The 17,811-nt window shown below is 41.7% G+C and overlaps 1 pseudogene; it reads left to right on the forward strand.

The window, feature by feature from the left end:
- The first annotated feature begins 7,144 nt into the window (after positions 1–7,144).
- LOC102266385 (protein yippee-like 5) lies at positions 7,145–7,576 on the forward strand (annotated as a pseudogene).
- Positions 7,577–17,811: the final 10,235 nt, after the last annotated feature.

Below are 17,811 nucleotides of genomic sequence, written 5' to 3' on the forward strand. Positions count from 1 at the left end.
GGGTGGGATAGAGCTCCTACTCCAGTGTCCCCTTCAGACCGTTCTTCCTTCTCCTGCATCAACTCTGACTGTCCTTTGTCATGCCCCCACTGAGGCTGGCCAACCTGCTACGCCTGTTCTCACCAAGTTATCCAGTGTCTTTGTACTCAAGGCGATGTTCTTTAGTTGTAAAGTTATTTTTTGGAGCTATTAGACCCTGGTAAAGTCTCCAGTTTAGCTCCTACAACTATCCCTCTCACATGCTTCGCTTCAGCCTCAAGGACAATTCCTAAAGCTCACCAAGCTCTTGATTACCCTGGACCGTGGCCCGAAGCTGTGGCCAGTGCTGCCTAGAGGAGTTGTCCCTCTCCACTCAGCTGTTAACTCCTTCCCACCCTTCAACCTCAGCCTCCCTAACTGAGCCCTGGCTTTGCTCTTTCCTTCTTACATCTTGCTACCAGATACAACAATTTCATAACCGTCTAATGTCTATCTGCTCCAGGAGATGACAAATATTGTGAGGGCACTGCACCACTGGACACCCAGCGCCTGGCCACCCAGGGGTTCAGTTAGTAACTGTCAGGTAAGTGCGTGGATGAGCAAAGGAATGAAAGCACCATCCTAACCCAAAGAAGAGACAAGTGGTGGGAATTTCAGGCCCTGGCATGTGCTGAGTGCGGAGAGACATCTTTTCAAAAAAATTTATTGAAGTATGGTTGATTTGCAATGTTGTGTTAATTTACACTGTACAGCAAAATGATTCAGTTATGCATATATATTCTTTTTCATTATGGTTTATCATAGGATATTGAATATAGTTCCTTATGCTATGCAGTTGGACCTTGTTGTCTATCCATCCTGTAAATAATTGTATATGCTAATCCCAAACTCCTAGTCCTTCCCTCCCTTCCCCTGCCCCCCGACCTCTTGGTAACCACAAGTCTGTGGGAGAGATACTTTTAACCCATAAAACTTGTCTCTCTTTGTGTTGTTGTATGGCAGAAACCAACACAACATTGTAAGAAAATTTTTTAAAAATAAATAGAAAAAACACACCAGTGAATTCTTTCCACAAAAAAAGAAAAAAAAAAAAAAATACTTGTCTTTCATCTCTATCTGCAGTGCTCACCTAGCTCTTGAAGGACAGACACCAGCAGCAGAAAACATTGTTACTCCCAAATGGTCTATAGCTATTTGTCAATAGTAATGCTTTAACTCATGATGAAAGCTTTCTCCATATAAATCCAAAGCATTTTACTTTGTATTTGGGCAAACATGTTGATGATCGCAGCCTTTAGAATATGAAGCACAGTGTTAGAGGCATTAGACTGAAACAGAAAAGCTGAGAAACTTGCTGCCGTCTCCCAGAGCCTTTAGCAGAATGAGGACCAGAATCCGACTTCTGGAGGTCAAGTCACTTTGCCTCTCTGGGCCTGTTTTCTTCCTCTGTAGATGATTTACTCTCATCCCCCCACTTCAATACTCAGTGGATCCTGAAACTCCTTAATTTAAATGCAACATTACTGACATCAATAATGCCCAAATCCCTTAAATTAAAAAAGTATAGAAGTATGTCAAACATTTAATTGACAATCAAAATTTTTTTTTTTTAGATTTGTGATATTTGAGATTTATCAGATTTTAAACATTTGCTATATTATCTAAAGAAATATTCATGTTTATATCTTAAAAAAAACACATGTAAACTTTTCTTTAAATAACTGGCTTATAGAGTACACATAATCTTGGAAATGAAAAAAGCATTAGCATCATTTTTGCTGTCCAGACTGGTGCTGGCAGGTTCAGTTGCCCTACTTATTCTATTTGTGTGCCTGCAGAATAGAGGAGAGGTAACTGCTGGGTTGCTCTCAAATCTTTGTATATCAGTTCCAGCTTTAAAATATGATTTTGTATCCTGTTTTCACCACTGATTCAATGTGAATTAGAAAAATTATTTAACCTTTTATTTATAGTTTTGTGTTTGCTTGATTTTTTTCATATGTGAAATGGAAAGAATACCTTTTTCTACTCATGTCCCGAGGAATTTGGCAAAGGCTGTTGGAATTAGTGGCTGTGGCCATGCCCGTTCCATGGGGAGGCTTGACCACAGGGCGGGTCATACACTGGAAAGGCTTGCCAGGGATTTGTGGCACCTCTGTTGCTGGGTCCCAAGGACAGTTTCTGGAGTGAGATGCTGATTAATGGAGTTCTGTGGCCTGAGAAGACAGATTTTGTGTTGCTTCTAGAACAGTGGGTTCCCCAAGAACCAATTCCAATTGGGTCTTTCCATCAATGAGAAAAAAAAGATAAATGTGGTGTGTGCGCATTTGATATCAATGTGTGAATGTGCGTATTGTTGCCAATGTTCTTTCCTCTGAGATACTATTCTTCCTATCCTTTGGAGTTAAACTGGTGTTTTTAACATCCAAAAAATGTAGTTGTCCATAAGATTCCAAAGTCTGCTTAGAAACACTGAGCTGAAGGACAACCTTGTTATTATTTCCTAGATCTTTTGTGACCTGGTTTTGTCAGTCAATGATTAACTTCCTTTGGCTAGCAGAGATAATCTAAGCTTTGGAAATTTACCCAGCTTCTTAAGTGGAAGGATACTAACATTTATTGAGTGTATACGGTGTGCCAGGAACTGCATTTGGTGCTTTCATATCTATTACTGCATTAAATCTCCTTATTAATTCTATGAAGTTGGAAGTATTGTGCCAATTTAAAATGGGAAAAATCTGAAACTCAGAAGACAAGTCACTTGATCAAGGTCCTGAGTTGTTAACCAGCAAAGTCTAAATTTGAAGTCAGTTTTTCTGAGTCCAAAGTCCAAGGTCTTCTAACCTTACTAGCTTATTTCCCCAAATAAAACGATAGGACACATATTTTAATCTGGGTTATATTTTTGATCTCAATTGAAGACCATCTAGGGACTGGCATTTTAATTCTGTGTTGCGCTAAGTCACTTCAGTCATGTCAGACTCTGTGCGACCCCTGGTCTGTAACCCACCAGGCTCCTCTGTCCAAAGGATTCTCCAGGCAAGAAGACTGGAGTGGATTGCCATACCCTCCTTCAGGGGATCTACACAACCCAGGGATCAAATCTGGGTCTCTTGAGTTATAGGCAGATTCTTTACTGTCTGAGCCACCAGAGGAGCCCCTGGCATTTTAATCCTGATACCTAAAAAGAAAGCATTCTACTTCTAATAGATATAGGGACACATACACTCACTGTTAACAGAGACAATCCAGAGTTGACCAGGACTGGTTAATCCATGACACCAGGGCCTCTTCTTGTCTGTGGAGTGTGTAAAGGACTCTGAAGAAGTTCCAAGGCCAGGGACCAAGTGAGATAAAGTTGCTTAAGACACACTGAGTTTCTGAGAACCTTTCAGAGCTAGGTGTAAAATGTTCTGGATGATCTCTTCTTCTGTAGGATAACCTATCCTTGCCTTTCCCTCTGTCCACAAGAATAATCCGTATTGACTAAATTTCATGACACAAAAACAAATGGTTAATTTGCCCTCCAAGGCCATAACCTGCAATTGCCTTGTGTTCAGTGACACACAAGCTAGAGTTTGTTTCTATGTCTGATACCTTGTTTTATCTGTGATTAACTTCTACTGTGATGGTGACAAAGAAAGGCTAATGTTCTGAGTTTTTAAGACTTTATTGTTAAGAAATCAGTTCAAGAGAAGGCTAAGTTTTTGGGCAGAATGATTAAAAGTCTCTAAGCCCCAGGTTTGCAAAGTTTATTTAAATAGGTAACATGCAGGCCGTCCTGTCTGGAGGTTCCCATTCAGTGGGTCTAGGGTAGTGGCCTGTAAGCAGTGTTTTAACAAACAAACCAGGGAACTAAGTGCAGCAAAGGATCCAAGGAATCCTTTGGGAAACAGTTCTAAGACACATTTCATTCAAAGAGGATATAATCATTCACTTGCTCAGTGGAGCTTCTTCTTTTATTGCTGTTTTTTTCAACCGATAAAGGACAGTGTTTTTGTACCCTAGTGCTGAGAGGGAAGGAGAAGGCAATGGCGCCCCACTCCAGTACTCTTGCCTGGAAAATCCCATGGATGGAGGAGTCTGGTAGGCTGCGGTCCATGGGTTGCTAAGAGTCAGACACAACTGAGCGACTTCCCTTTCACTTTTCACTTTCATGCATTGGAGAAGGAAATGGCAACCCACTCTAGTGTTCTTGCCTGGAGAATCCCAGGGGCGGGGGAGCCTGGTGGGCTGCCGTCTATGGGGTCGCACAGAGTCGGATATGACTGAAGTGACTTAGCAGCAGCAGCTGAGAGGGAAATGCATAAACTTCCAAATAACAGCTCATTTTCTGGGTATGTTTCAGTATGAAAAATGGGCCAAAAAGAAAAAACCCTTAGCTGTGGAGAATTCCAGAGGACTGGGGTGTGTGTGTGTGTGTGTGTGGTGGGGGGTGATAACCCAGTCATGCTAAAGATCCCAGAAAGGACAACTTTACGCATACCCTTCAGAAGGACAAGGAATATACTAGGGCCATCAGCATGAAGACCATAAATCTGGACTGGGCAGTCACAGTAATTCAAGTTGCTTGGAATTTCCAGACAGTTGTTTTTATTGAATGTACAAGTCAGCATCTCTTTTAAATGCTGCCTGAAAACACCAGTGCTCTGGCTGCCTGCCATGCTTCTCCAAGGTAACTGGCACCACAGTAGGGCTGTCTTCCTGGTTGTTTATGGGCAGGGAGCCATTCTGGTTGATGAGCACCTGAGCTGAACCAGTTGTTAAATACACTGAAAGTCTTCCCTAACTCTGCCAGTGCCTTGTGGGTAAGTTGTGATGTGGAGAGTCACAAAGAGTGAAGGGCATAAAGGGTGCCTTGAGAAAGGGGAGCTGGAATCTGAGGCTCCTGGCAGAAAAGCAGGAAATATAGCTAAAAATACTTAGTATGCTGTCCCTAGTGAATTGGGGAAACTAGGCCAGAGATGGCAAAGTTCCTTTAGGAGAATTAAAGCTGAAGGGCAGGTAGTGGCTCCCTGCCCTGAAATAGATTCAGAGACCAGTCTTGGCAGTGATCATCTACAATCATTGATTACTGATGTCTGCCAAGGGCTCAGAAGGGGTACGTGTGTGAGGCATGCTCGTTAGCTGTGCTCTAGGGGACATGGAGCTGACTTTTGCTGATCTCTCCTTTCAGAAAAACACACCAGCTTATTCTTTCTCCCCATGAATATACATGGCCATCTCCAAGCTGCTCAAATAAGAGATTTATAGTAGTTTAGGCAGAATCTCTCAGAGATATCTGGGCTAATGAGCAGTGAATGCCAGTCAACATATGTCTCTGAAAACTATGAACAGGGGACTCCCTTCAAGCTGGCTTTCCCTGTGTAGTCACTTATTCTCTTTGCAACAGATGTCCAATGTGTCAGGTTCCCCCAGGCCCTAGAACCAACTGTCACCCTCAGATCCCCTGGAGTGGGTCGTGACTGCAGTAGGATTTACATCCGTCACTAGGTTTCACACAGAAGACATGGTGGGTTACTACGAATTACGCCCGTGAAGTCGCGGGTACTGTCAGTCATGGCTGAGGTCCCTGGAAACACCCGCCCCACCTGATGGTGTTCATGTTCCAGGTTGTGATCTGCTGGATGGATGGGCAATGGTGCAGAGGGTGTTCCCCTGCTTCCTTATCGCTCCACTGACCGGCTTTTCGCCATTTTTTAAAATGAAAAATCCAGTTTCCTTAAATATTAAATAATCTTGCCTTCAGGGACACTCTCTTTTCTAGAAGGTGTATTGTCATTCGAAAACACCAGCCTTTGATAATAACATAGGGGATATAACCTATGTAACCAAATTTTCTACCAAGATTTTGCTTTGCAGTTTGACCTGACAGTGTAATGCTTGGGGCCTGTAGGGAGTTGATATCCTGGTGGTACTGGGTTGTACTAGTCAGGGTTCTATGGAGAAACAAAACCAGTAGGATATATAGAGATACACATAAGAGGAGGGGCTTCTTTGGTGCTAGTGGCAAAGAACCCGCCTGCCAATGCAGGAGATGTGGGTTCGATCCCTGGGTCGGGAAGATCCCCTGGAGAAGGAAATGGTAACCCACTCCAGTATTCTTGCCTGGAGAATCCCATAGACAGAGGAGCCTGGCGGGCTATAGTCCACGGGGTCGCAAAGAGTCAGACACAACTGAAGTGACTTAGCATGTACATATGCACATGTAAGAGGAGACGGATTATAGAAATTTGCTCGTGTAAATAAGGAGGTTGAGAAATTTCACAGTCTGATCTGCTGTCTACAGACTGAGAACCAGGAAAGCTGGTGGGGTAATTTAGTCTGAATCCAAAGGCTACAGAGCCAGGAGCCCTGGATGTCTAAGGGAGGGAAGAGATGGATGTCCCAGCCCAAGAAAGTGATTTCCCCCTTCCTCCAGCTTTTTGTCTTATTCAGTTCCTCAACGGATTTGGTGACACCCACCTGCCTTGGTGAGGGCAATCTTCTTTACACAGTCTACTGATTCAAATGCTAATCTCTTCTTTATACAGTCTCCTGATTCAAATGCTAATTTCTTCCAGAAATAATATTTTACCAGCTATCTGGGCATTCCTTAGTTCAGTCAAGTTGACACATAAAATTAACCATCACATGAGTGGAGAGCACAGAGCCTTAAAAAATCATTAAGATTTAGAGAAATAATGGTATTTTTTCAGGGTTAAAAGAAGTAGTGAGTGATTTGGTTGTTAATGCTAATCATAGAAAAATGCCTTTGAAGAATCCTCTGGGGAAATGCAGAGGAACCTGCAGTAGGGTGTGGGGAAGACTTTTCAACTCTATGCACTGTAGCCCACCAGGCTCCTCTGTCCATGGGATTCTCCAGGCAAGAATACTGGAGTGGGTAGCCATTCCCTTTATCTAGAGGATCTTCCTGACCCACGGATCAAACCCAGGTCTCCCATATTGCAGGCAGATTCTTTACAATGAAACTTCCTCTTATATTCACATTTCTAAGCCATGAAGAACTTCCATGTATATACTGACAAATCACGAAAAAGAAAATAGAAATGGTACAGACACATTTGAAAAAATGTTCAAGGCTTTATCCCAGTTGAGGAGCGAAGAGTCATTGGCAGTCATGATCTCACAGCCACTTGGGGTATTTAGAGCTTCAACTATAAAAATGGGCAGGATTTTCCTTGATATCAGTGGTACCCGTCTGTTTTCCTTTGCAAACTGATATGATCCTGACCAACTGCTCAGAATTCATCTCCATGCAATTCACAGGCACCACTAGCAGAATAGTTCTTTTCAAAAGAAAAATTTCTTTATTTATTTTACTTGGAGGATAATTACTTCACAGTATTGTGATGCAGAGCATTTCTTTATAACAAGGCAGTCAACCTGTGAATTTCAAGACTGGGTCATGCTCTCTAGTCATCACTTGGTTCAAAATGTGAGCTGCAAAAACTGCAATAGCAAACTGGGATGGATCTATGAGTTTGCCACTGAAGACAGCCAATTTTATAAGGAAGGCCATGTGACCCTGAAAAGTGCTCTAGTTCGAGAAAGTAAGGGCTTTGAGGAGGAGCATGAACCATCTGATAACTCTTGAAGAAAAAGAGATAAATCCATCTTTTCCCAGGTCTCTTTCACTGGAAACAAGACTCAACTTACATACATTGTCACCTTAGCCTCAGAGTCAGAGTCATGAACTGTGGAATGAGAGGTTATGAGAATCTATGATGGAACCTTTCTCTCTTTTTAAAAATTTTCTATTTTCCATCCAACAGCAGTGTGTAGAGACAATATTATGCAGCTGCTGTTATTTTTTCCCCCTATGTTTATATCTTGAGGCAGAATAGTCTACCTGCAGCTACATGGTGGGCTATGTGAGGAAAAAAACCTGGGCTATTAGAGTGAAAAAGTGTTTTATGCACATTTTGAAAGGAAAATGTGTCAAGAGCATGGTTTTTAAATTTTTCTGGGCTTCATTTTAAAACTTTTTTTTTTTTTTAATCCAGTTATTTCACTTGATTTGCTAAGTTCAAAGAAGAGATCTGAATTTGTGACCAGTGCTGAAGGTTCAGTGTTAGTCTTTTCTGTGTAACTTAAGCATGAAAGTGAAAGTGAAAGTCTCTCAGTCGAGTCTGACTCTTTTCGACCCCATGGACTGTAGTCCATGGAATTCTCCAGGCCAGAATACTGGAATGGGTAGCCTTTCTTATCCCTAGGGAATCTTCCCAGTCCAGGGATCAAACCCAGGTCTCCTGCATTGCAGGCGGATTCTTTACCAGCTGAGCCACCAAGGAAGCCCAGCTTAAGCATAGTAATATAAATAAAGTAATAGTTGGGAAAAAAGAAGAAATATTCAACTTCATAAATGAAAGAAATGCAGGTTGAAGCAAGACTTTACCATTTTCAAACCATCAAAATAACAATGATTTTTAACAATTTAACAATTCACTGCTAGTTAGGATGTGAGATATATATATATATATATAAAAACTATATTGCATCCCATCATTAAGAAGATAAGTGACATGGACTTCCTGGGCATCTTTTAGCAGTACACTTCAAGAGACTTGAAACATTTCATCCATGTAATTCCATTTTTAGGGAAACATTTTTCTTAGAGAAACAAAGCTTTATAACAAAAGACGTTTGTTACATCATTACTTAAAAAAGCAAAGAAATAAGGAAGGAAAAAAGGAAGAAAAGAAAGTTTCTACAAATAGCTTAAATGTTCAACGAAGTAATGATTCAGTAGATTATGATGTATCTATGAAGTGATCTGGCTTTCCAGGTGAAGAGGTAGTAAAGAATCTGCCTGCCAACACAGGAGACATGGGTTCAATCCCTGGGTTGGGAAGATCCCCTGGAGAAGAGAATGGCCACCCATCCCAGTATTCTTGCCTGGAGAATCCCATGGACAGAGGAACCTGGCAGGCTAGAATCTATGGGGTCACAAAAGACTGGACACAACTCATTGACTAAACAACAACAACAAAACTGTCTATTAGAGGCCTTAAAATGCCAGGCATTCCTACAGTTCCCTTCTAAGGGTCTTTTAGCCAGTGACCTTTCCAGCTGGCCCAGGGGCAGAAACCTGACCAAGGAAAGCCAGTTTATTTACAGGATGATCAGCAGGATAGACAGTGATTCACTGAAACCATGCAGAGCTTTCCTTGGCACAGGTTGAACCTGAAGCTTGGGGACAGAAAAGCACTTGGAGGCAGAGGAGAGGTGAAGATGAGTAGGATCTCCATCATGATGCTGACTGAAACAGTGTACCAGTTTTCTCTTGCAGTATTAACAAGCCATCCCCAATGTAGTGCCTTCAGTTCAGTTCAGTTCAGTTCAGTCACTCAGTCCTGTCCAACTCTTTGAGACCCCATGGACCGCAGCATGCCAGGCTGTCCATCACCAACTCCCGGAGTTTACTCAAATGTATGTTCATTGAGTTGGTGATGCCATCCAACCATCTCATCCTCTGTCGTTCCCTTCTCCTCCCACCTTCAATCTTTCCCAGCATCAGGGCCTTTTCTAATGAGTCAGCTCTTCGCATCAGGTGACCAAAGTATTGGAGTTTCAGCTTCAACATCAGTCTTTCCAATGAACACTCAGGACTGATCTCCTTTAGGATGGACTGGTTGGATCTTCTTGCAGTCTAAAGATCTCTCAATAGTCTTCTTTAACACCACAGTTCAAAAGCATCAATTCTTTGGTGCTCAGCTTTCTTTATAGTTGAACTCTCACATCCATATATGACTACTGGAAAAACCATAGCCTTGACTAGATAGACCTTTGTTGGCAAAGTAATGTCTCTGCTTTTTAATATGCTGTCTGGGTTGGTCATAACTTTCCTTCCAAGGAGTAAGCGTTTTTTAATTTCATGGATGCAGTCACCATCTGCAGTGATTTTGGAGCCTCCCAAAATAAAGCCAGCCACCATTTCTACTGTTTCCCCATCTATTTGCCATGAAATTATGGGACCAGATGCCATGATCTTAGTTTTCTGAATGTTGAGCTTTAAGCCAACTTTTTCACTCTCCTTTTTCACTTTCATCAACAGGCTCTTTAGTTCTTCACTTTCTGCCATAAGGGTGGTGCCATCTGCATATCTGAGGTTATTGATATTTCTCCCGGCAATCTTGATTCCAGCTTGTGCTTCTTCCAGCCCAGCATTTCTCATGATGTACTCTGTATATAAGTTAAATAAGCAGGGTGACAATATACAGCCTTGACGTATCCCTTTTCCTATTTGGAACCAGTCTGTTGTTCCATGTCCAGTTCCAACTGTTGCTTCCTGACCTGGAAACAGATTTCAGGTGGTCTGGTATTTCCATCTCTTTCAGAATTTTCCACAGTTTATTGTGATCCACACAGTCAAAGGCTTTGGCATACTCAATAAAGCAGAAATAGATGTTTTCTGGAACTCTCTTGTTTTTTCAATGATCCAGAAGGTGTTGGCAATTTGATGATCTCTGGTTCCTCTGCCTTTTCTAAAACCATCTTGAACATCTGGAAGTTCTCGGTTCACGTATTGCTGAAGCCTGGCTTGGAGAATTTTGAGCATTACTTTACTAGCGTATGAGATGAATGCAATTGTGTGGTAGTTTGAGCATTCTTTGGCATTGCCTTTCTTTGAGATTGGAATGAAAACTGACCTTTTCCAGTCCTGTGGCCACTGCTGAGTTTTCCAAATTTGCTGGCATATTGAGTGCAGCACTTTCACAGCATCATCTTTTAGGGTTTGAAATAGCTCAACTGGAATTCCATCACCTCCACTAGCTTTGTTCATAGTGATGCTTCTTAAGGCCCACTGACTTCACATTCCAGGATGTCTGGCTCTAGGTGAATGTGAGTGACCACACCATCGTGGTTATCTGGTCGTGAAGATCTTTTTTGTATAGTTCTTCTGTGTAGTGCCTTAAAACAGCAATAAAAAGTAACGTTGCTCACAAATCTATAATTGGTAGGCAGAGCTTAGTGGGGACAACTGGTGTCTGTTCCATGAGAAGAGCCTGCTCGGGAAGTTAGTGGAGGATTGGATAGAGGATCCCTCTTCAAGATGGCTCACTCACACGGCTGGCATGTGCAGGCCCATCACTAGCTATGAACCTCTTCATGGACTTCCTCACACACAGCATGGTGACTGGGTTTCATCGGGACAGGGTTGAAGAACATGAAAGTGAAAGTCACTCAGTCATGTCCGACTCTTTGTGATACCACGTTCTGTAGTCTGACAGGCTCCTCTGTCCATCGAATTCTCCAGGCCAGAATACTAGAGTGGGTAGGTGTTCCCTTTTCCAGGGGATTTTCCCAACCCAGGGATCAAACCCAGGTCTCCCACATTGCAGGCAAATTCTTTACCATCTGAGCCACCAGGGAAGCCCCTGAAGAACATAGTTTTCTTTTTTATATGCACATGGTATTTTTATGACCTAGACCTGGAAGTCAAGGAGTGTCACTTTTACCAGGCTCAAGGTAAAGGCAGTCATAAAAGTCATCTTACTTTCAAAGGGATGATCATAGACTTCACTTCTTGTTGGAGGAATGGTTAGGCTTTCCTGGTGGCTCAGATGGTAAAGAATCTGCCTGCAATGTGGGAAACCTGGGTTCAATCCCTGGGTTGGGAAGATCAGCTGAGGAAGGGAATGGCTACCCACTCCAGTATTCTGGCCTGGAGAATTCCACAGAGGAGAGAGGAGCCTGGTGGCAGGCTACAGTCCATGGGGTCGCAAAGAGTTGTTCACGACTGAGCAACTTTGACTTCAAGGTTCTAGAGGAGAGCATAGAACAGGAGACACCTTTGCAGGTCTGCCACCAGCATAAAGCGTTAAATAAATGAAAGGGGACCAAGGACCTTAGTTGCTAATTAGGCTATGCTGGGCCCTGAATGACCTGAAGTTTCAAAACTACATTCTAGACACCATGGGACCTGTCCGTTCTTTTTCTCGGATTTCATGATGGCAGACCTCCATTTTTTATAATAAACTTCCATTATTTAATTATTAATACCTCAGGTAACTTTAGCAAATCTTCCATCCTTGCAAACAAAAAAAGAAAAAGAAGCGCCACTAATCTAGACATCCAGATAGCAACTACATAAAGAAAAATTAATGGAAGGAAGACTGGACATAAATGTGTTGAAATGATAACAATTGTTGCCTCTGAGTGGTAGATTTTTAGGTGATTTGACTTATTCCTTTAAGATTATTTGAAAAACACTAAGGTGAAAAGGCACTAAAAAACTTTATTTAAAAAAGAAATAAGATTATTCGTGATAGGGAGATTTGTATTATAAATGAGCCTTCTATCAAGTTATGTCTGGTTGCCCAGAACTGGTTCTCATAAAGATCTTAGCTATACCCAGTTCTTTCCCCAATCTCATTTTTATTTATTAAAAATGTTTTTAGTATTTATTTTTATTTACTTATTTATGTGTCTGCACCGAGACTTAGTTGCAGCATGTGGGCTCTAGTTCTCCCAGCAAAGAGTGAACCTGGGCCTCCCACACTGGGAGCACAGAGTCTTAGCCACTGGACCACCAGGCAAGTCCCCTAAATCTCTTTTTTAATAATCCCAGCTTGGTGCCAGTTATTTGCAAGAGATCGTTTTCTAGACATATTCATGTCTAATAACAATCCTAAAATTAGATGTTCAGGGAAATTGGAAGAGACATCTTGTCTGATCTGGCTCTCTTGTTCTTCACCACCCTTAAACAAGCAGTCCCTCAGTAAGGGCTGATGATTAAGGATGCTCTGCAGAGGACCCCTGCATCAGGCTGGCTGCTCAGGCTTGCCAGGTTGCCCCAGCGTTCTGCTGCTGGTCACGGAGAGTGATGACATCCCACTGCAATAAATCCTCATGGGCCGAGGGCTCCATTTCTATTTAAATCCACTGAAGCTAACTCATCTTGTTATTTCTCATTTCCACCACTGCCAGCTGGTTTAAAGGCAGTGATGAAGCAAGTTCAGGCCAAGCAGTCCCCATTCTAGAGATTCCCTCCTGCTGTCTCCACTGTCTCTTTCCCTTTCATGTTGTCATGCATGGAGAGAGAAGACATAATGTCAGCCACGGACACGGTCCCTTGAATCACTGGGAAGTCAGATTGGCTCCCTAAGATTGCAGGGGTATTCTTTATCATCTCCTTCACCCCAGTTCCCTTTTCTTCATCTGACTCACCTCACCTTACAACCCCCCACTCGCTTCTACCTGAGGCACATGTATAAACACACACACATACACCCTGTACTACCACCTCATACAAATCTGTTCATCAGAGACTCTCTTACCAACTTTCCGTAGAGTCTCTGTTGTGCTTTGGTACAATGTGGTTGTCCCCTATTCAAAACTAAACCTGTTTCCTTTATCCTCAGCATCCACCTTCTAGCTATGTTTCAAAGCCTCTGTAGGCTTTATGTTTAGTGGGAAGTTCCAAGCAATCCAGGTACTTTTATGGTCAAAATAGCTGGGGGGAAGATGGTGCAGGTCAGGCAGACATAGGGGATCTGTGACATTTGTCTTTACCTGTACAACCTCAGGGGTCCTGCTACTTACCAGTGAGAGAGTGCTTTAAGGTTTGCCCTATTTTCATCTCAATGAGGACTTCTCAGACAAGCAAGATTACATCTTGGATTTAGCACTGTTAGCATGCAGTCTTCATTCATTTATTTTGGCAATAATAATTAATCTTTGCTCTGACCTATACAAACTGGCTTGGTGTGGATCCACTTCAAATGGTTTTCTCATAGGGTAGTTCAACAACAGCAGAAGTAATGATGTCATCTCTGCAGAGTTGTCTAGTATTTGTTTTTTTTCTGACCATACCTTCTGATAGATCACACAAGAGCACTGTGAAGACAGCAGTTAATTTTTCTTTAGTTACTGCACTTACTGAAGACACTTCACTTGTGAGGTCTATGCCTCCTGGCAGAGCATAGAGACAGCCCTGCCAGAAAGAAGATTCCCTTAGTAAGACAATGTTTTGTACGCAGAGAATGTTGAGATTCCCTGTTGAGGTATTTTAGTCTTTTGGAAATATTTTTGGGGAAAATTAGTTGCAATAGTTTTGTGTTAATAAATCCAAAGATCTCTGATGCAGAACCAGTCTCTTCCTTGCTTTTTGAAAACAACAAAACAAAAAAATAAACTATTATCCAATGCAATATGCTGAAAAATTGATGCTTTTGAATTGTGGTTCTGAAGACTCTTGAGGGTACATTGGACAGCAAGGCGATCAAACCAGTCAATCCTAAAGGAAATCAACGCTGAATATTCATTTAAAGGACTGATTCTGAATCTCCAATACTTTAGCCACTTGGTGCGAAGAGCTGACTCATTCGAAAAAAAAAACAACCCTGATGCTGGGAAAGATCAAGGGCAGGAGAAGAAGGGGACAACAGAAGATGAGATGGTCAGGTGGCATCAACAGACATGAGTTTGAGCAAACTCCAAAAGATAGTGAAGGACAGGGAAGCCTGGTGTGCTGCAGTCCACCAGGTGGCAAAGAGTTGGACACGACTGTGTGACTAAGCACAGCACAGCACAATATTCCTCTGTATGATATATCACATTTTGTTAATCAATTGACAGACAGTTGGATTGTTTCCACCTTTTGACTATTATGAATAATGTTGTTTACCCCCTTTCGTGTGACACATTTTCAAATCTCTTAGGGGTATGTCTAGAAGTAGCATTTCTGGGTCTTATGACAACTCTATGTTTAGGGTGTTTTTGAGGAATTATTAAACTGTTTTTTAAAGTGGCTGTGCAATTTTACACTCCATAAGCAATCACTAGGGGGTTCCAGTTTCTTTATATCCTGCCAACACACATTATTGTCTGTCTTCCCCACTACCCTCTCATGAGTCTGTTTTCTTTTAAATTTATTTTTGTCTTTTATATGATAGCTATCTTAGTGGGTATGAAGTGATATTTCATTGTGGTTTTGATTTGTATGATGACTAATGATGTTAAGCATCTCATCATGTGTTTATTGGATATTTGTAAATATTCTTTGCTCATTTTTCAGTTGGGTTATTTGTTTTATTATTACTGAGTTGTAACAGTTCTTGGTTTCCTCTCTAATTGCTCTATCCATTATTGAATCATATTGAAGTTTCCAAATATTATTATTAAATTGCCTATTAATTCCTTCATGTCTGATCATTTTGTTTGTTTGCTTAGTGGTTAGGTAATTATTAGATAGAAATTTCCTTAAATGTTGGGAACCAATGGATCTTTCTTTCTTTGCAGAGGGCCCTTGCATACATGTTGAAGCATGCCTTCAACATCCAGTCAGGCAATTGACAACTCTGCCTTAGCTTACACTTCCTGCCTACACACAGCTTCAACGTTAGGTTGCATAGCAGCGAGAACTTAGGGCCTTCTCAGGTCTTTCCTGAGCATATGCAACGGTCCCATGTATGACCACAGCTTTCTAGTTTCCCAGGAATGTGTTAGAGTTTTTAGAAGTCCTTATGGGCATTCCCCAGCCTTTCCTTTTAAGCTTTTAGGTTAGCCTACTGTTTGCCAACATATATCCATTGCCTTGAAGTAGTCATGAGGTTAAATAATTGCTTCTAAGTATTTTCAACAAAAGTCCTCAGGGAAAAGGCTTTTCACATTGGGTGAGCTCCAAAAGAAGTCAAAGACTGCCTTGCAATTGGAATATTTCAGGGGAACAGCAGACAGGTCAAATCATGACTGTTCTGTGAGAAAGAGGCTTTGCAGGTGCTCTAGTTTCATTTTACGCTGTCCCATTGCTGTCGGCATGCTAATTTTCACTGTGATTGTTGCCTATTGGTTTTCAAGGCTACAGAGCTGGGGGATGTGGGTAATGGGAACCGGGCAAATTAAACCCACTCTTCTTTGTAAGATTCAACTGTTTTTCTTGAATAAAAACTTCTTGAATTCCTGTAATCTTTGATCAATTTTCAGAGTTTTGAAAAAGCTGATTCTGACAACTTTTTGCCAGTTTCCTCCTTGTTTTTATGGAGGAAAGAATTTTTGGAGGTCCTTACTCTGCCATTTTCACTGACATTGCTCCAGTGAAGTCTTAATGGGGAAAACAAGTATGTGTTTTGAAATAGTGGAGTACAGTGTGTATGCTTAGTCACTCATGTCATGTCTGATTCTTTGCGACCCCATGGACTGTACCCCACCAGGCTCCTCTGTCCATGGGGATTCTCCAAGCAAGAATACTGGAGTGGGTTGTCATGCCCTTCTCCAGGGGATCTTCCCAACCCAGGGATTGAACCCAGGTCTCCTACATTGCAGGTGGGTTCATGTTTTGAAATAGTGGAATTGTTTCAAGTAATGACAAGATTCAGGGTAGGATCATGGGACTGGAGAGCTGGAGTGGAAGGTAGGTAAATGCCACTGCTGTGGAGGAAGGTGGCAGATAATGGATTTTTGAGGCCAGGCTGATGAGAGGATACCATGGTCCCTATGTTTGTATCCTCCCGAAATTCATGTGTTTAAATAATAACCCTCAAGGTGATGGTATTCTGAGGTGGGGCCTCTGAAAAGCAATTAGATCATGAAGGTGGTACACTTATGAACGGGATTAGTGCCCTTATAAAAGAGGCCTCAGAGAGCTCCCTGTTCAGTTGCTAAGCTGTGTCTGAATCTTTGCAACCCCATGGACTGCAGCATGCCAGGCTTCTCTGTCTGTCACTATCTCCCAGAGTTTGCTCAACTCATGTCCACTGAATTGGTGATGACATCCAACCATCTCATCCTCTGTTACCCCTCCTTCTCCTCCTGCCCTCAATCTTTCCCAGCCCCTTCCATCATGTGAGGAAAAAGATGACCATCCAGGAAGGAGGCCTTCACCAAACAACAAATCTACTGGCACCTTGATTCAAGATCTTCTCAGGTTCAGCACTGTGAGAAACAAATTTCTGTGGTTTATAAGCCACTCAGTTTATGGTATTGTGTTTTAGCAGTTTACATGGACTAAGACAGAGGGTGTCCACATGGATTTTGAAATCTTCTTGAATGATGATACTGCTTCAGGGAAAAGGATATTGACCAGGTACCTAAGTTTCCCATGACTAAGAAGTTACCTGAGACTGATGGATGGTAGTGTCAATGTTTGAAATTTGAGAAATAAAAGTTATCATCATATGCATAGCCAGTAGCAATGGTAGAGAAATTCTCAAGGGGGAATAGGACCAAAAATTTTTTTAATGAGAATTTTAAGTATATGGAAATTATACCAAGATAAAAAATGGAGAGCTGTTATCAATATACCAAGGATGGTCTATCTGTAGGAGCATTTCTTAATGCCAACAAACTATTTTTACTCATCCCTTCATACATCAGGATGTAAAGGCAAGAATTGCAGCCCTTGATAGCTTCATCTTCTCATAGTTAGACTCTGATCATTTTTCAAGGCAGTCTATTTCTCTGAGCTTTCTATTACCTGGGTTTCTTTCTAGCTTTATATTATAGAAAAGCCCATAAGTCTCTCTCACTGGAGATGACCCACTATAAGGACAAGTTTGGTGACCTGCAATATCTTCAGATCAAAGTTAGTCAAGGCCTTTGTCTTTGGAAAGTCATTGCTTTCTGCAGGCTCTGAGGGCACTGATTCATCCATCTTTGGTCTTTACACACAGAATCATGAGTATTCATTACATAAAATTCTTTTCATTGACATTTTCACTATTTATAATAGCTAATCTATAGTGGCTCACAACACATGTGCAAAAGCATTATACACTAAAATGTCCTAATGGGGCCATTACCAAGTTATATCCAATACAAGCCAAGACAACAAGATTTGGGACTGGAAAATATACTCTTTAACATAGTGGTTTAAAGCTACCATCACTT

The sequence above is a fragment of the Bos mutus genome, chromosome 4 (genome assembly GCF_027580195.1).
Source record: "Bos mutus isolate GX-2022 chromosome 4, NWIPB_WYAK_1.1, whole genome shotgun sequence".
In the NCBI taxonomy this organism is placed as follows: Eukaryota; Metazoa; Chordata; class Mammalia; order Artiodactyla; family Bovidae; genus Bos; species Bos mutus.